This window comes from Protopterus annectens, chromosome 6.part0 (genome assembly GCF_019279795.1).
Source record: "Protopterus annectens isolate FY-2018-M chromosome 6.part0, PAN1.0, whole genome shotgun sequence".
In the NCBI taxonomy this organism is placed as follows: domain Eukaryota; kingdom Metazoa; phylum Chordata; order Ceratodontiformes; family Protopteridae; genus Protopterus; species Protopterus annectens.
The window spans coordinates 1,164,103,901-1,164,124,918 of record NC_056737.1 but is presented as its reverse complement, the minus strand read 5'-3'; positions in this window follow the sequence as shown (position 1 = coordinate 1,164,124,918).

Below are 21,018 nucleotides of genomic sequence, written 5' to 3'. Positions count from 1 at the left end.
TTGCTGTAGTTGAACAGCAAGCTATGTAAATCCTCCGAATACCAACATGTGCATGAATCACATGTGCTCCGGTGAAAGTCTTAACAAAGTTGTGACCCTCCAGCTAACTCATTACATGTGATATAAACAATTTGTATGAGATAAAAAAGTGCTAATGGAGATTTCTCACACTTCATTTGTACACATTACAACCGTCATGGATGTCATTAATGCATAACAGCATTAGGACACACTATAATCAATGTGTGTTTTGAACATCTGACTGTTTAATGACAGAAGCTACATGATATTGTGTAGAATGAATGTGCCATGGTGCAGCTGCTGCTACAGCTGTGAGATATTTAGCTCTTTGAAGATGTGTCATCATGTTATTGCAGCAAGGAATATGTGTGCCTGTAATTTCTTTAAAAGAATGTTGCTTTATGTCTTTTTCTCTCACATTGCCTGCCGCTAGATACTCAAACATACATGATGTGTAATGCCATTGTCACTGTGATGGGAGAATGGAAATCATGCACAATGTGTGTATAATCACAGATTCCAACATGTGCCTTACTAATGTGACAGCATACAGAGCACCGATGCCCGCATGACACAGGAAAAGCCTCAGTACTGCTCATAGGAAAGCTGTCATCCCATGATTCCATGGGCTCATTAACATTATCCAATAAAGCACTTATGTGTGAAAAATAAGCATAAATTCTTGCAATAAGACTCCCCAGCCATGCATGTCCACAACATGCAAATGAGTGGCAACATTATTACCCACATACACAGTCATACAAGTGAGTCCAAGACGTAATGGCTGGATTTGAACTGACTATGTAAGATCACACAGTACAGAACACTGCCTGACTCACATGCACAGCAAGAGATGTTGTTTTGCAACTGTGACCATGCACATTTGTATGGACGACATCACCTTTCTTTACCATGCTGATGTTTATCTAAATGTATAAAGATGGTTCAAGTGTGCAGTAACACTACACAGCTGCATACATTAGAAGCTTTCTCTACACAGCATGACACATACACAGTTACAGTAGTCAGCAATTGCTGGATTCAAACCTCCTAATTATTTATAGATCTCATGGTCAAGTTAAACCATGCTGTGCCCCGCCCTGCCCCCAAATCTCACCCACCCCTACTAGCCCTAAATTTATAACTCTAAAAATACTCCCTCTCTCACTAGAACCAATCAACAACTCTCCAGGCATTATCAGGACCCTCCCTACCTACCTATCGTAATTATCCTTCTACTCAAGTTGATCAAAAGTCAAAGCTAATAATTAGCCAATGCCTCTGTTATTGGCCATGAAACCTTTCAAATTAATGTTATTATACTGACTACTACCCTTGATGATGATTCCATATCTTCTCACCACCTACGAAAATCTGTCCTACCTAGGATACCACTTCAAGAAGCCAAACCACCACTCCAATAATACAAATTAAATTAGACCACTTAATAATCCCCCTTACGACTAACTCCTTGGATGCAAAATACCACCATTCCATTAGATCCAGATATATCAACCCCAAAACCAAGAATTACCTAAGACTAATATTTATATTCCTGAAGCTCACAATTAGACTACATGGCAACCTCATAAGAGATGGGGACATTCATCCAAATCATGCCCCAACTTCACTAGTTGATCCTAGCTCCAATTCTACTGTTTCCACTAACTTACAAGCTTTAAATAGAGCTTTGAACTCACTCCTGGTCAGTCACCTAAATATTAGAAGCTTAAATAATAAGGTCTACCACCTGCATGCACTCTTAGATACACATTCCCCGGATATACTATGTCTTACTGAAACCTGGCTAAAACCATCAACAAGAGATAACGAGGTTTTACCCCCAAGTTATAACATACTAAGGTTAGACCGCACCACTAGGAAGGGAGGAGGGGTAGCTGTACTATACAAAACTACTCTAGATGTGACCTCTGATTCCACACAACTACCCTGTGTTGATAATGCTGAAATTCTCATTACCAAGCTTCAAATTAATAAAAACAAAAGTATAAACATAGCCTGTGTCGACACTCCCCCAGGTAATAATGCAAACACCCTAAAATATATCCTCTCTTGGCTGCCTAGTAACTACCCTCAGGAAACCATTGTTCTAGGAGACTTCAACATTGACTGGAATATTTATTCCTCAGAATCTCCTACCATCCATGTAAATCTATATGGATTTACTCAGATCATATCCTCCCCTACTAGGATCAGTAAACCTAACAACAAAGATAGTATCCTAGATTGGATACTCATTAATAGCCATCCCCACATGCATAGGGCTGGTACCCTACCTTAAGACATAAGTGACCACTTTCTTACACAAAAAAATCTATCACCCTAGATAAAAAAAAACATTTACTGCCTTTTACAACAGAAGCATCAAAACAATCCACAAAAGTTTTGGGCAGGCATAAATAAACTTATTCACACAGGGCAATCCACAACTCCTTTCCCCTCGGCTACCATCCAAAAACCTTTGAAAGATGTTGCCAATACATTTAATAGTTTCTTCACAGAAACTATCCAGTCACTAGCTAACCAACTATCTCACAGTTGCCCGAGTCCAAACACAATCACACCTAGTTCTCAACTCCCCTTTAACTTTCAACCAGTTTCCACATCACTTATCCATGCCCTAATCAAGAAACTAAAACCATGCCCTAATCAAGAAACTAAAACCAACCACCCTTGCAGCAGATCTCATCCCAACCGAGTATCTACAAAAAGTTGTGGATGCCATAGCATACCCGATTTCTAGCCTGATCAATGGAACTATATCAGAAGCCATTATCCCCTCCATCTGGAAGACATCCCATGTTATTCCACTCCACAAAGGGGGCAGTTCCACTGAACTTTCAAATTACAGACCTATAGCTATTTTGTCACCCCTGGCTAAAATTATGGAGAAGTGCATCCATAAACAACTCCTGAGCCATCTTATTCAGGACAATCTTCTGGCTAACACGCAGCATGGTTTCAGACTGTTCCATAGTACATCCACGGCCCTCCTCTCCTTCTCCAATGTTATTAATCAAAACCAAAACAACAATAAGCTTTCTTCTGCCCTCTTTCTTGATCTCTCTCCAAAGCCTTCAGTATGGTCAACCACCAACTACTCATACACACACTTAAAATTATTCCCCTAGATGTCATCCAATGGTTCAAATCTTATCTGAGTGGTAGACAACAGGCTGTACTATGGCAGAACAAACTATCTTCCCTTCTACCTATCACCCTTGGGGTCCCTCAGGGCTCTATATTAGGACCCTATTATTTTTTATCTTTATTAATGACCTGTACACAGTCATCCCAACAGCAACCTGCATTCAATATGTGAATGACTCCATTTTGATTTGCTCTGTCACCTCCCCTTTAAATCTGCAGACTCTATCCCAAAATGTTTTAATACTGTCGAAAATTGGCTCTGTAATCAGTCTCCTATTAAATCCTAACAAAATGAAGCTGCTGCTTTTCTCCCCCACTTGTAAAGACTCATCTCCAACCTTTACTATAAAATCTAACAATGGCACTGTCTTTGTCCCAGACCCCTGTACCAAACTCTTAGGTGTAACAGTTGATAATAACCACAAGTTTTATACCCATATTAATCAAACTATTAAAAAAGTTAATAAAAACTTAGCTCACTATACAAGATCAAACCTTTCCTCACTCCACTAGCTAGGATGGTAATTGCCCATACACATCTACTTTTCACCCTCCTTTATGCATCCCCTCTCTTCACGAACTTGAGTAAGTCTGACTTTAATAAACTCTCTAGCTGTTTTAATCATATTGCTAGATTTGCCACTGGAGCAGCATACAGAACACACAACTGTCTGAACCTAAAGAATCTAGGGTGGCTAGAATTGCCTATCCAACTTCAGTACAATCAGCTAATAGTAGCACATAAAATTCTCTACCAACCTGAAAACACACCCGTGCTTACAAAAAGTATCACCCCTTACAGCAACCTCAAGACACTTCGCTCATCCAACAAATTACTAGTCCAAACCCTCAAAAGCAACAACTCATCTGGAGACTCTCTATATGCCAACTCTGTTGGCAAAATATGGAACTCACTTCCTGCTGAGCTTACTTAAGAACTCATTCCAACCCAATCTGATAAAAATCTAAAACAGTACTTTAAAAGGCAATGGTTATGTCCTTGCTCTAATCCTGACTAACTCTGGCAATATAAACTTGTGCTAAAGAGGTCTTTTGGCCACCCCTACATTTCTTCCTAATTGATATAATATAACAAATCAGATTTATATATGACAGAATGAATGACTTTTATCCTATGCATTGTATCTGTAACAGTGCTTTAACTTGTTTAATGTAACAGTTTTTTTGTATGTATGTATGGAGCTTTTCTCCCCGGGCATCCACTGAAAATTAGCAAGTATCCAGTCAGACTATCCCGGTCAATAAATGTAAAATAAAATAAAATAAATAAATAAATATATTTACTTACTAATTCTAGAGAGCACCATACCAACACAACACCAGAGGATAAGTTATACTGCAACTGTGATGTAGTTCATTTTTAACTGCATGATGTAACCATTGTGTTTCCAAAACCGAACATTTCCTGTGGGTAATAGAAATTTATAGAGTAGACCTATGGTAGTGAAAATATTATTTAACCAATGTGGAAGTTAAATCCCCAACATAACTAATCTATATAATACAGAATTAGCCACAAGTGCCACAGGAGATGTCGGACTCATAAGGAGACACTTTTAACAGGATGAGCTCATCATTTTGTTGCAGAGAAGATGTTTGTGGTAAAACTGGGATAAGGGGATGGTGGAATACTCATCCAGGTTAAAATTTTCCCATGACTGGAAGTTGATACAGTACATCTGTTCAGAAAGCTATATGTTCCTGACATTGCAGCTGCACATTCAATTCACCACTATGAGAAATGAATGTCCAAAACAGTCTAATAAACATTCTAATAAACAAATTAATCTAGTTACACAGTCTTCAGAACACAGTATTAGCCGTGAGCTCCACTTACAACATTGACTGCTAATGGAAGAGAGTGTACTTTTGATATGATGACCTCATCAGTGTGTTACAGAGAGGATGGTTCTAGTAAAAGTGGGATAAAGTGCAGAGGGAGCTGTGTCCAAAGTTAAATTTATTCTCCTAGGTGGTAGTGGATACAGCTAATTTGACATTGAGGCATTACTTATCTGTCATTAGAACCCAGCCCCCACAAAACACACACAAGTTTACTGTTATGAGAACTGAATCTCCTCCCTCTCTAGTCACATAATCTAGAGAACCACAGGAGAAGTTTGAGTTTAATGATGTCAAAGTGCACATTTGTAATTAGTAAAATGTCACTGTTTGGAACATCTGTTACTTTGCATCACAGGTCTTGGGACAAATGCATGTGTGTGGACAGGCCAGTGTAGCAACACTGTGTTTGTCCCATTTAATGATCATACTTGTCTGTTAAGATTTATATACTGTCACTCATGTACATTATGTTACTGTGAGAGACATGCACCTGTGTCACAGTATGGGGTGCAATGATAAATCACAATTTTAAAACAGTATATTATCAAGCAAGCATTCATGCCAGTTCATTCTGAGATAATTGCATGCAAATAGGAAACATTTATAGTGTCACTGTCACTTGCTTTGCCTCATGCTTGCACAATGTGCCTTGACAATACAAACAGGCACTTCCTAAATATGACAATACACTGCTGAAAAACAGTGATGGATTATGTCTGAAAAGTTTACAACACCATTGTAACACAGTTGCAAGTGTAACCATTGGAGAGAAGACATACATTAACAGAGTGACTTCACTGAGTTAACATCATTCTGAAATCCAGATACATTGTCTTCAAAATTCAATAAAGGCATACAGATGTTGTACAACATACACAACAAATTATTTATTGCAAATGTTTGTATTCTCTCCCTGAATGGCAGTGCTGTGAAGCTCATTTCCACTGCTGATGGCTAAGTATTAGCACATGGGTAATCATACCTTGAGGTGTTGAACTTAGAATGGGAATTAGCAGTAGTCTATGGCACTCAGTGCCAACTTTCACATGAATAAACAATATATACACACAACCATACCTGAATCTGATGGAATATAAAACAGATATGTGTTATGGTCGTGCTTCATGTGTCATGATTTACATATTTGTCATACCAGTCGCAGTTTTTCAATACTGATATGTATGGTACAGGTGTATTATAAAACACATGAGGGGCCAAGCATGTTACTGCTGAAGGAAACATGGCTTATGGAAACCAACTGGAATCAAAGAGCATTAGTGGATGACACACACAACGGCTGTGCAGAAGTGGATAGCCGGTGACAGGAAAACACATACAGGCATAGTATGATATTACTTTGTGGTTTTCATTGTCATCATAATTACTCAGGCAAGATCTGTAAAAGATAGTCTTTACAAAAGGGAGGAAGTAAATTAAAAGAGCAGCAGGATAATAGTATGTTAAGGAAATGAGTAGTCAAAAGTCACACCCACAAGAGTCATACAAAACATTCAAAACAGTTTGGTATACAACTAGATTCAAACCTTGACGGTATTCTAAGAAAAAATCTGCAGACCTGAGCATTATCTAACTATACCATATATTAACTCTATTTTCATAAAGTTAAAATATGATAACAGATTGCAGACAATGAGCATGTATGTATTAATCTTCATTAGCTTTTTATTTATTATTTGTTTACCAGGAAAGTAAGACTTGTAACAAGGCAATTTTCTACAGAGGACCAGCAATGTCTTTGCAATATGGGATGAAATTGGAGCACACAGAAGAAAACCACAGAAACGACATGCAGACTCCACACAGAAGGCAACCCAGCTAAGAATCAAACCGGAGAACCTCTTGCTGTGAGGCAACAATGCAAACCACTGTACCACTGCACTTCATGACAACTGCATGCTGTACATTCAACTCCTCAGCTTTTTCAACAGAACATTAGCCTGAATATACGTAGCTAAGCACAGTAGCACAAAGGGCACCAGCATAATGCATCCGAAAGCAGAAACTCACATGATTTTGTCATACTCTGTGTCCTTTCATTTAGCCTGAGCTGCGGTTGCTGCTCGGCACTAAACCTGCAGAGGAAAAAGACTGATGACACAGAAGGGAGGAGATACACAAATGGGTGGAGAGGGAGACAGGGACCATCTGACGGAAGCAGAATAATGTTGAATTAACACAATATGTAGGCAACAGCTACACATCAAAACAATCAATGACACTGCTAATGCCTGGATTAGATCCCTCGAACTATTTAGAAAAAAGAATTGTATACACACGAGCATTATCACAACATGCCATAAAGAATCACCTCCTTCACACTGTTCAGATCACTCAATTAAAGAGACAACAAAAACCTACTGAAGCAGAAGGGGTTAACAGGAAGGGAGAGAGAGAGAGAGAGAGGGAAAGGCGGAAACAGAGGGAGAGAAATAGCAACAGTGTTACTCGTGCTTATTACTTCATTATTACTCTGTCATGCTCTGCGCAATAAAGGACTTACTATTGGAAGTAAGAGGGGATAGGAGATTACAACTAACATGAAGACATAAGAAGGAAAAGGGTGGCTTATTAATTCTCCCTGTTGGGGGATGGAATGCTTTTACAAATGGTTTCTTACTGTACTATTCAAATGGTGCGTTAATAAAATGTAAATGGAGAGAAGTACATATGTTTACAATTAACCATATAATAGGGATATGAAATCTCATGAAATAATAATTTGACATACAGCTGTATTCGAACCTATTCAAAAATATCAGTCTAGAGAGAGAAGAATTACCTCAGCATACCACATAGGTGCTTGTAGGTCACTGCATCCAGCAGCCTAACAGCTACTAGAGCAACTGTTTCAAAGCAGTGCCCTTATTCTGCCTTCACTGTATTCCCACAGCTGAATGAATTTAAGCACATTTGCATGAAAGTAACCAGACTACTGTGGCTGAAACTAAAATCTTCATCTATTGCCATAGAACGTGAAATGGCATTCATCGTCACTCAGCATTGTTGCCTGATGCCAAACTCTGCGTAAATGCCGAGGACAAAAATGAGCCATTTCTGACCATGTGTGTTGTGTATGATTCTATTTTTTGACAGATTAAACATGTAAAAAAAGGATTTGATAGGACAGTGGTGAAAATGGCGGTGACAAGCAGAATACAGGACACAGGGGAAAGAATACAGGAATATGCAGGAGCGTGGTGGGACAGCACCATAGCTGTTCACTTCTTCACAATACAAATGGACAACTGTGCAAAGAATTTCATGACATTGGAGAGTGACCATAAAGGAATGGATTGATAGCAACAGAATAATGGTGTACGGCCTATTGGACCAGACTGAGTGCGTCAAGGTGACATGTATGTGAAGTGTAGAACTACGTATGAGGCAGGATGTTTTATTTGGACAGCTGCCCATTTTTTTTTTCATTTTTTTTTTTGATAGAGAGTGGAATGTAGGGGAAGGTGCTTAGAAATGAGAGGATTGGGTAGGTAGGTAGGGTCGATTAGGTAGCAGGTGCCAACATACAGAACAAACAAGGATGGCAGACACAAAAGCCACTGTCAATGACCTCTAGTTGACTAAATTTGCAGATGATTGCAAATTAGGAGCAGTCATAGAAACCCCTGCTGACACAAATGTTCTCCAGGAAGGCTAACACAAACAAATAACTGGTGTCAGAACCATGGGCTAAAACGAAATGCCAAGAAATGCAGAACAATATCTTTCGGGAAGCCATCCATCCCATGGTCGCTATCATGTTGACAACATCCCCTAAGAGCTCACCCAGTAGTTATGGACATGGGGGCAAAAATAGACAATAATCAAGCCTTTGATCATCACGTCTACAGTAGTGAGGAAATCATTCTATGCTGTACAACGTATAAACAAAGATATGACATCTATATCCAAGGAGGTCGTTGTTCCACTGTATTCGGCATTTATCAGACCTATCATTGAATATAATTCCTCCTTTGGTATATACCTAACCAGACACATCCAACAATTGCAACATCCATAGAGGTTCCTCACTAAAAGAATGCAGGGCATAGGTAACATCTTCTACATAGACCATCTCAAGGCCCTATACCTGTACTCTGTCTCCTACAGGCATCTATGCCTGGCATACAAGGCATTGTTATATTCCACTTGATGAACCTAAAGCATATCCATAAAACAAACAGTGCCAGAATTACCTATTCTAAAGATTTAAACATTGCCTGTGATAATAATAGGACCTGCTGGAGAGACAGATATGTGTCCTAGAGACTACCCCATCTATGGAACAGGCTCCCCATCCATGTGAAGCAGAGTTCGTCCCTAACCCAATTCAAGTGTAACTTGGACAATCAGTTGGGGAACAGGAAATTGATCACTGGTTTTGCACCTATGTCTCTAATAGACATAGGCAGCCTTTTAATGTTTCAACTCCTAGGTCTCTGTTTGTAAATGTTTCATCTCCCAAGACCATGCTTGCACTTATCAAGGGTACCAGAACTTGTCAGAGATTTGGGATGCAGGGCTAGGCTTAAAAAGGCTTCTGTTGTCATTAGTCTAGTACACACCTATAAACCTATGAAAAGGTTGGGGGAACGCAATGATTGGGGATAGGTAAGAGACCTTGGAGACACATCCATGTCCAGCTTGAGAACAGTCAGAATCTAGTCCTCACATTCACAGCTGTCATCACTGCCTCCTTTGTCAGTTGCCTGGGTCAGTGCCAGATGTGGCATCTTTTTCACAATACAATTCAGGGCCTTTTCAACCTTGCTGATTTAAGCACTGAGGTCATTCTCCATTATGCCCTCAACCAGCCCTAACAGCTCCTGTAGGGTGACAAAATCACTAACTCCACTACTCCTGCTCCTAGTGAGTACCACTGCATCCACCACCTAGGCAGAGCTACCTGACTCAGGTGGAACATGTAGGGAAGGAGTTGTGGAGGCAGTGCTGACAGAATGAAACCCAGATGTGCTGGGTGTCTGTCCTGCCTGTGGTGGTGCCACTGCAGCTACTTGTGGAGTGTGGCAATCTGAACCTCAGTGGACAGTGTAACTCCCTCTTCTGATGGTCAATTTGTTTTCAGCAGTAATGTATTAACAAATAAAAGTATATATATATATATATATATATATATATATATATATATATATATATGTATAAAGAGAGAGATAGGGAGGGGAGACAAAAAAGAGAGAATTAGATCAATGACATCACATTACTTAATTATTTCAATACATAAAACAATATGAGAAATACTTAGTACATATTGGCTATATCCAGATATGATGAGAATCATTAATGTGTCATAAAATCAATCACAATGGCATGATCAGTCTAATAGAATCATGTATTTCATTGTTCCCTATCCAATATTTGTTTTCAAAGGTAATACTTGCATTTACCAAAATGTGATTGTTAATGTCATTTAGTACTGCAGCTAATGTGATTGTTAATGTCGTGTAGTATTGCAGTTAATGTGATTGCTAATGTCATGTAGTATTGCAGTTAATGTGATTGCTAATGTCATGTAGCATTGCAGTTAATGTGATTGCTAATGTCATGTCATGTAGTATTGCAGTTAATGCGATTGTTAATGTCATATAGTATTGCAGGTAATGTGACTGCTAATGTCATGTAGTATTGCAGTTAATGTGATTGCTAACGTCATGTAGTATTGCAGTTAATGTGACTGCTAATGTCATGTAGTATTGCAGTTAATGTGATTGCTATTGTCATGTAGTATTGCAGTTAATGTGATTGCTAATGTCATGTAGTATTGCAGTTAATGCGATTCCTAATGTCATGTAGTATTGCAGTTAATGTGACTGCTAATGTCATGTAGTATTGCAGTTAATGTGATTGCTAATGTCATGTAGTATTGCAGTTAATGTGATTGCTAATGTCATGTAGCATTGCAGTTAATGTGATTGCTAATGTCATGTCATGTAGTATTGCAGTTAATGCAATTGCTAATGTCATGTAGTACTGCAGTTAATGTGATTGCTAATGTCATGTAGTATTGCAGTTAATGTGATTGCTAATGTCATGTAGTATTGCAGTTAATGTGACTGCTAATGTCATGTAGTATTGCAGTTAATGTGATTGCTAATGTCATGTAGTATTGCAGTTAATGTGATTGCTAATGTCATGTAGTATTGCAGTTAATGTGACTGCTAATGTCATGTAGTATTGCAGTTAATGTGATTGCTAATGTCATGTAGCATTGCAGTTAATGTGATTGCTAATGTCATGTCATGTAGTATTGCAGTTAATGCAATTGCTAATGTCATGTAGTACTGCAGTTAATGTGATTGCTAATATGTAGTATTGCAGTTAATGTGATTGCTAATGTCATGTAGTATTACAGTTAATGTGACTGCTAATGTCATGTAATATTGCAGTTAATGTGATTGCTAATGTCATGTAGTATTGCAGTTAATGTGACTGCTAATGTCATGTAGTATTGCAGTTAATGTGACTGCTAATGTCATGTAGTATTGCAGTTAATGTGACTGCTAATGTCATGTAGTATTGCAGGTAATGTGACTGCTAATGTCATGTAGTATTGCAGTTAATGTGATTGCTAACGTCATGTAGTATTGCAGTTAATGTGACTGCTAATGTCATGTAGTATTTCAGTTAATGTGATTGCTATTGTCATGTAGTATTGCAGTTAATGCGATTGCTAATGTCATGTAGTATTGCAGTTAATGTGACTGCTAATGTCATGTAGTATTGCAGTTAATGTGATTGCTAATGTCATGTAGTATTGCAGTTAATGTGATTGCTAATGTCATGTAGCATTGCAGTTAATGTGATTGCTAATGTCATGTCATGTAGTATTGCAGTTAATGCAATTGCTAATGTCATGTAGTACTGCAGTTAATGTGATTGCTAATGTCATGTAGTATTGCAGTTAATGTGATTGCTAATGTCATGTAGTATTGCAGTTAATGTGACTGCTAATGTCATGTAGTATTGCAGTTATTGTGACTGCTAATGTCATGTAGTATTGCAGTTAATGTGATTGCTAATGTCATGTAGTATTGCAGATAATGTGACTGCTAATGTCATGTAGTATTGCAGTTAATGCGATTGCTAATGTCATGTAGTATTGCAGTTAATGCGATTGCTAATGTCATGTAGTATTGCAGTTAATGTGATTGCTAACGTCATGTAGTATTGCAGTTAATGTGACTGCTAATGTCATGTAGTATTGCAGTTAATGTGATTGCTATTGTCATGTATTGCAGTTAATGTGATTGCTAATGTCATGTAGTATTGCAGTTAATGTGATTGCTAATGTCATGTAGTATTGCAGTTAATGTGACTGCTAATGTCATGTAGTATTGCAGTTAATGTGATTGCTAATGTCATGTAGCATTGCAGTTAATGTGATTGCTAATGTCATGTCATGTAGTATTGCAGTTAATGCAATTGCTAATGTCATGTAGTATTGCAGTTAATGTGATTGCTAATGTCATGTAGTATTGCAGTTAATGTGATTGCTAATGTCATGTAGTATTGCAGTTAATGTGACTGCTAATGTCATGTAGTATTGCAGTTAATGTGATTGCTAATGTCATGTAGCATTGCAGTTAATGTGATTGCTAATGTCATGTCATGTAGTATTGCAGTTAATGCAATTGCTAATGTCATGTAGTACTGCAGTTAATGTGATTGCTAATATGCAGTATTGCAGTTAATGTGATTGCTAATGTCATGTAGTATTACAGTTAATGTGACTGCTAATGTCATGTAGTATTGCAGTTAATGTGATTGCTAATGTCATGTAGTATTGCAGTTAATGTGATTGCTAATGTCATGTAGTATTGCAGTTAATGTGACTGCTAATGTCATGTAGTATTGCAGTTAATGTGACTGCTAATGTCATGTAGTATTGCAGTTAATGTGACTGCTAATGTCATGTAGTATTGCAGGTAATGTGACTGCTAATGTCATGTAGTATTGCAGTTAATGTGATTGCTAACGTCATGTAGTATTGCAGTTAATGTGACTGCTAATGTCATGTAGTATTTCAGTTAATGTGATTGCTATTGTCATGTAGTATTGCAGTTAATGTGATTGCTAATGTCATGTAGTATTGCAGTTAATCTGACTGCTAATGTCATGTAGTATTGCAGTTAATGTGATTGCTAATGTCATGTAGTATTGCAGTTAATGTGATTGCTAATGTCATGTAGCATTGCAGTTAATGTGATTGCTAATGTCATGTCATGTAGTATTGCAGTTAATGCAATTGCTAATGTCATGTAGTACTGCAGTTAATGTGATTGCTAATGTCATGTAGTATTGCAGTTAATGTGATTGCTAATGTCATGTAGTATTGCAGTTAATGTGACTGCTAATGTCATGTAGTATTGCAGTTATTGTGACTGCTAATGTCATGTAGTATTGCAGTTAATGTGATTGCTAATGTCATGTAGTATTGCAGTTAATGTGACTGCTAATGTCATGTAGTATTGCAGTTAATGCGATTGCTAATGTCATGTAGTATTGCAGTTAATGCGATTGCTAATGTCATGTAGTATTGCAGTTAATGTGATTGCTAACGTCATGTAGTATTGCAGTTAATGTGACTGCTAATGTCATGTAGTATTGCAGTTAATGTGATTGCTATTGTCATGTATTGCAGTTAATGTGATTGCTAATGTCATGTAGTATTGCAGTTAATGCGATTGCTAATGTCATGTAGTATTGCAGTTAATGTGACTGCTAATGTCATGTAGTATTGCAGTTAATGTGATTGCTAATGTCATGTAGTATTGCAGTTAATGTGATTGCTAATGTCATGTAGCATTGCAGTTAATGTGATTGCTAATGTCATGTCATGTAGTATTGCAGTTAATGCAATTGCTAATGTCATGTAGTACTGCAGTTAATGTGATTGCTAATGTCATGTAGTATTGCAGTTAATGTGATTGCTAATGTCATGTAGTATTGCAGTTAATTTGACTGCTAATGTCATGTAGTACTGCAGTTAATGTGATTGCTAATGTCATGTAGTATTGCAGTTAATGTGATTGCTAATGTCATGTAGTATTGCAGTTAATGTGACTGCTAATGTCATGTAGTATTGCAGTTAATGTGACTGCTAATGTCATGTAGTATTGCAGTTAATGTGATTGCTAATGTCATGTAGTATTGCAGTTAATGTGACTGCTAATGTCATGTAGTATTGCAGTTAATGCGATTGCTAATGTCATGTAGTATTGCAGTTAATGTGACTGCTAATGTCATGTAGTATTGCAGTTAATGTGACTGCTAATGTCATGTAGTATTGCAGTTAATGCGATTGCTAATGTCATGTAGTATTGCAGTTAATGTGACTGCTAATGTCATGTAGTATTGCAGTTAATGCGATTGCTAATGTCATGTAGTATTGCAGTTAATATCTGTTTGCAGGTAAGGAACCCACACCAAGTTATCTGATGTACTCATTGCCTAATGCAATCGCCAAGAGCTACTGGCCCAGGCACGTATACTTGATAAAAAATATAAGGTACGCCTGTTCAAGATGATATAGAGTGATGGACTGAAAATACTTCTCAGCAATGCATTCAGACCTGGTGCATACTTATCTTGTGCCTCTCTGAGGTGAGTTAGTCGCTCCTGATATTCCCCGTGCTTTTCTGCTATCTCTGCTGCAGCTGTACATAGAGAAAGGAAACCAACAGGTATATGAAAGAATACTGAAGTAACCGTGTTGGCTGGCTAGATAATTAATGGCATGTCATAGGCAGGTTATGGGTCAGTATACTTATACTACTGAGGGGTGTTTGAAGCCTTAAATTCATCCTCCCATCAGCTCTGGAGGTCCCACTTGCACCTTCTCATAGCATTGCATTGCTGCCCAGGGTATGGGACGCCCACTGCATTGGAAACAGCCTTGGTCAAGCTATGAAAAGCCTCACAGCCTTATACGAACACATAGTATTATCTACAGCAGCGTCCAGCTGTAGCACATCATGAGGAGGTGTCACAACAATCCTGGACTCCTCAACTCCCCACCTTTGTGCTCTAAATGGAAAACCATCCATACCTTTGACAGCCTTATCTGCAGCAGTTAACCTAGAAACATGGGTCTGAACTGGTGCCAGTTCAAATCTCAGATTAACAGATTGTGCACAAGATGCACAGGGTGGCCACCTGCATTTGCACAATTAGAAGCACAGCAATGGCTTGACAGACACATTGGCAGTAATTGCATCCAAATGCAAAGAAGGCATAATATGGCAGTGAGATCTGGCCATGTGTGGTACTCAGACTATTAACACATATTCTACTGTTAAAAAGTTATATGTTTTATGGCGTTTGTTATAATTATGTATGACATGTGACATACTGGGCTGTTGAGAGTAACACACTGGTAGGATTGTGTAGTACCACCTGGGAATCGAACCTATGAGGAAAAAAAGATAAAATGTTAACTATTACTTACTAATTGTGATTGCCACAGGAAAGCTTACATTTATGGTGGTAATTAGATTTCAGATGCATGCAGTTACATAACCTAACACGTGGTGTGTTACATTACATACATACTTTACAAGACATACTGTCATAAACACATAGTTATGATATGCGAGAACTCAATTATAACAAAAATACTGTACACATCATCCATATGCATGTGCATTCTGCATTACATATCATCGTTATGTTAACATAATTTACACACATCATATTGGGCCAGTTTATCAAGCAGTAATGACAACATGTGGCATGCATGAGGTGTGTACAACAGAAGATGTGGTAGTACAGGTATGATATCATGATAGAGAAAACTAGCATGGGAAGGTAGCAGTAAAATAGCCAATACCACAAAGACCAAGGTCCATGCAGCATATGGTAATGTATCAGCACAAACATAAATGAAAAGCAGTGGTTGTACAAAGCACTGATGCATCACACTTAGAATTGTGTGAAGTGTAACAATGTGGTGCAACACAATAAACAACATGCAGAAGAATGTGTAATTACAAACATTCCAAGGACTGGTAAAAAAAGCTCACATTTCCATGCCTGACACAAACTGCCATATGCAAGGCAATGCTTTGATGCACAGGTCATTGTTGCAACATGACTCAGGCAGCGTTAAGAATATGTTCAATAAAGGAGATCATCAATGGCAGTGGCTACAGAACAAACTTGCAACATGCAGCAATGTTGGGGATGCAGCAACATAGGTATACATATAGGACTCAGGCATTTGGTCGCAATGCTTGGTGGTTGACATCTGAGCATACTTTCTTTGGTCAACAAATCAATAAGGCTGACAGCAAGAATGTCACCCACAGAATATTGACAATGCAAATGTTAGCATGTTACCACTCATGCACTGAGAAAGAACCGTGGCACATGCACATTTCAAACAATGATAAAAGAATATAATAAAGAACCGTGGCACATGCACATTTCAAACAATGATAAAAGAATATAATAAAGAACCGTGGCACATGCACATTTCAAACAATGATAAAAGAATATAATAAAGAACCGTGGCACATGCACATTTCAAACAATGATAAAAGAATATAATAAAGAACCATAGCACATGCACATTTCAAACAATGATAAAAGAATATAATAAAGAACCGTGGCACATGCACATTTCAAACAATGATAAAAGAATATAATAAAGAACCGTGGCACATGCACATTTCAAACAATGATAAAAGAATATAATAAAGAACCATGGCACATGCACATTTCAAACAATGATAAAAGAATATAATATAATTTTTTGCAGGGGGTAAGCCCCCTGCACCCTCCCCACACCTCCTGCTAATTATATATACTAACTCCAAGATCACACTGTCCCGAGGAAAGGCAATATTCTCCTACTCTGGGATTACTGATTTAGCAAACTTGTTGACCAATTGCATTTGTCCACCAAATGTGGTCAATTAAACAGATATTAACCACCTAGCCTTTCTGAGAAAACACCTGAGTCCCACTTATATATATATATATATATATATATATATATATATATATATATATGTGTGTGTGTGTGTGTGTGTGTGTGTGTGTGTGTGTATTGATATGGATAATTAACTATAGTGCTAATAATTGAATTTGTTATGCCTTGTGGGTGTCTCAGGGATCCTATGTAGCACAAATATCACCATGTCAGTTACAAATCAATCCCATATGATGGATAATGTCATTCAAGTAGCAAAACCCTAAATGATATGTCCTCCTCTGATTCCCCCACTGTTGATGAGGGTTGAAATAACACTCATCATCATCATCAAGCCTCTTTTTCCAATTTTCTACATGAGCTTGGGGTATCATGTTACTGTCGCCATCTATTTTGATTGAATGCCTCACTCCTGCCTCTTCAAAACTTATGCCTAACTGTCACAGATCTTCTCTTAACAATCTATCCACCTCTTTGCTGGATGCCCTCATTTCCTCTCACCTTTTTCCTGTCTGTCCCAAATATTCTTCACCAGATTGTCTTCTGCTTTTCTGAACGTGTCCACACCAGCATAATCTGTTCTCTTTGATCTTTTCTGCAATTGGAGCTAATTTGGCTTCTGCTATGTCCTCATTTCTTTGTCTGCCCTGCAGTGTCCATTCTACCACACTTTTCAAGGACTTCATTTCTATCACCTCTAGCTTTCTTATCTCCTCTGCCTTTATTGCTCAGGTTTCTGTTTCATACAGAAGTACTGGTCGCACCACTGTTTTGCATACCTTACTTTTCAGCTTCTTTGACATTCTTCTGTCATACACTATATCTGACACTATATACCAGTTGGCTGCAGCCCCTTTGAGTCTAGCTTTGACCTCTATACTCAGAATTTATCTTCTCCCCGACCATCTCTCTCACATACTTGAAGCTGTTAACCTGTTCCACTATTTTCCCTTCTATCTTAATTCTCAGCTTATTCTGATTTTCTCAATTTGCTGAAATTACCACTGTCGTATCTGTAATTAGTTTCATAGGTTCATAGGTTTATACTAGGCTATCTGCCCTAAGGCATTTATAAGCCTAGCCCAAAGTTTTGTGGCTTACGCCACCCCTTATATGAAAAAAATACTGTACCCATTAGTTTGTTGTGCCTCTGTCCAGCAGTGACACAGAGATGATTCCCGGGGTAAACCTATGATCTCCCATCCACAGGTCAAGATTTCTCTTGAACAGAGCCAGCGAGGTGCTCTGCCTCACATGGACCGGGATTTTATTCCACAGCATAGGGAGTCTCTGAGTGATAAATCTATCCCTCCAGCATGTCCTATTTATATCCGTGCTAAGGTTTAAATCGCTTGCTCTAGTGGTTTTGGTGGATTTGGATTTTTTGAGGTGGAGCATGTCCATTAATTCTGGGTTGGTCATGGCCTTGTATGTCAGGCACATGTCACCTCTGAGCAGACGGTATGCGACTGAATAGAGCTGGAGTTTCTTCAATCTGGCAGCATATGACAGATTTTGGAGTCCCTTTATCCTTTTGGTGAGGAACTTTTGGGGTCTCTCCAATTGCTGCAGATGTCGGGTGAGATACATCCCGAATGGGGCATTGTACTCGATCATTGGTCTGATAAGTGAAGAGTACAGGGGAACAATGACCTCACTAGATCTGGATCATCCCCTGTGTCTTCAGTTTTGCATTCCGTTCCCCTATCCTTTGCTGAAGTTCTTGCTCAGAGTTTGCTAGTAATGCCACATTATCTGCATACAGCAACTTTGTTGATCTGTCCCCTCTGACCTGTTTACTAGCATAGTCCATCACCAGTATGAACAGCAGTGAGCTCAGAGCTGAATCTTGGTGCATATCTACTCCCACCGGGAACCCTTCTTTGAGATTAAATGCTGTTCGTAATTGAGTCATTGGGTCCTTGTAGATAGCCTGCACTAATTCTATAAACGTTTTTGGGTTCTACAAATGTTTCTTGGGTTGAAATGACACTGTCATGTAAAAAAAATAAACATACTCCACTTAGTAGTAAACATATACAAGGCATCATGTAGCATTAAACCTGAGGTATAACTCACAGCAAATAAGATATAAACATACTGGTTGGGCAAAGCAGATGTCCTGTGCAGGTGAAAAAGATCTCATAAGTTCATAGGTTCATAGGTAGGCATTAGGCTATCGGCCCAATGGCTTACGTAAGCCTAGCCAGCAAGGTACCATAGCTTACGCCACCCAAGAAAGTTATTTTCCTGTGCCACTGTCCAGCAGAGACACAGAAGTGATCCCCGGGGTGTATTTCCTATTTCCCATCCACTCATCAAGATTTTTCTTGAAGAGTGCTAATGAAGAACTTTGCTTGACATAGATGGGTAGCTTGTTCCAGAGTATAGGAAGTCTCTGGGACAGGAATCTATCCGTCCAGCATGTCCTGTTTATTGTAGTGACAAGGTTTAGGTCCCTAGAGCGTGTAGCTCAGAGGGATTGGGATTTCTTTAGGTGTAGCATGTCCAACAGCTCTGGGTTTGACATAGCTTTATATGTTAGGCAGAGATCACCTCGGAGTAGGCGATATGCTACTGAGTAAAGCTGGAGTTTTTTGAGGCAGTCAGTGTAGGGCATTTGTTTGAGGCCAGTAATCCTCTTTGTGAAGTACTTCTAAGGCCTTTCCAGCTGCTGCAGATGTCTTGTGAGGTACATTCCAAAAGGGGCATTGTACTCTATAATGGATCTAATGAGTGATGAGTAGAGGGGAACAATGACCTCTTTTTTCCTGGATGAGAACCCTTTTATGATGAGGTGTGCCACTTAGAAGGACTTCCTGACTACTGTGGCAATGTGACTATCAAAGGAGAGATGACTCTCCACCTGGGTCCCAAGGTCTCTTATCATGCATTTGGTGTTAAGTAGATTGCTGCCTATGTGGTAGTTCATGGGTACAGAGATTTTACCAAAGGGGATGACACTGCACTTTTTGGCATTGAGCTTGAGGCCATGGCTCTGACAACAGGCATCTGTCTCAGTGAGTCCCTTCTGTAGGATGTCCACATCATTTGGGGACTTGACTATGGGTCCTAGTTTGCAGTCATCTGTGAACTTCATTAGCCAGAGGCCTTCTGTGTTAGCCTGTACTTCAGAGAAGTAGATACCAAACAGGAAAGGTCCCAGGACGGAACCCTGTGGTACTCCACTTGTCACTGATTTCAGGTCAGATTTGGAGTCTGCAACTTTTACAGTGTGGGTTCTGTCAGTGAGCCAGTTGGCAGCCCATCTTGTGACATAGAGATTTATACCTAGTTTAGTGAGTTTAGCTATAATTCCAGCATGGGGGATGGTGTCGAAAGCCTTGGCGAGGTCAAGATAGGCTGTGGGAACCACCTTACCCTCATCCACGGCTTTGGTGACTGCCTCAAAGAAGTTGATCAGGTTCAGGAGGCATGATCTGCCTTTCACAAACCCAAACATATTTAATAATTATTAGTAGTGAACAGTAGCAGCTTTACCAGACCAGGTACACCCTCCTTGGTTGGGGATGTATCATCTGATGTAAAGCATATCCTGTAGTATAAAATGGTAAATAAACAGATAAACAACTCTCTGAGTATTATCCACAGTCATAACAGGAGGCAGAGGCACACAACAGCTGTGGGTTAAAGTAACAGGATATGGAGATGCTTACATGACAAATAGCGCACATAACATGCAAATGTACCTGTGTAGGGAAGAAAGCAACATTAATATCATAGACCACAGGTGTGCTAAGCAGTGCTGCACAATAGCAACAGTATGAAAACCTTTGCAGGTGTTCCTACAGCAAATGGTTCCTGTCCCATGTCTTGCTATTTTGTATCTGTATGCTAAAATGACACACAAACAATATGTCAGTTTACTCCACAGTTATAACAGGAGGCAAAGACACACAACAACTATGGATCACACTAACAGGATATGGAGACATTTATGTGACGTGTTGCTGATGTCTACATGGTGATGG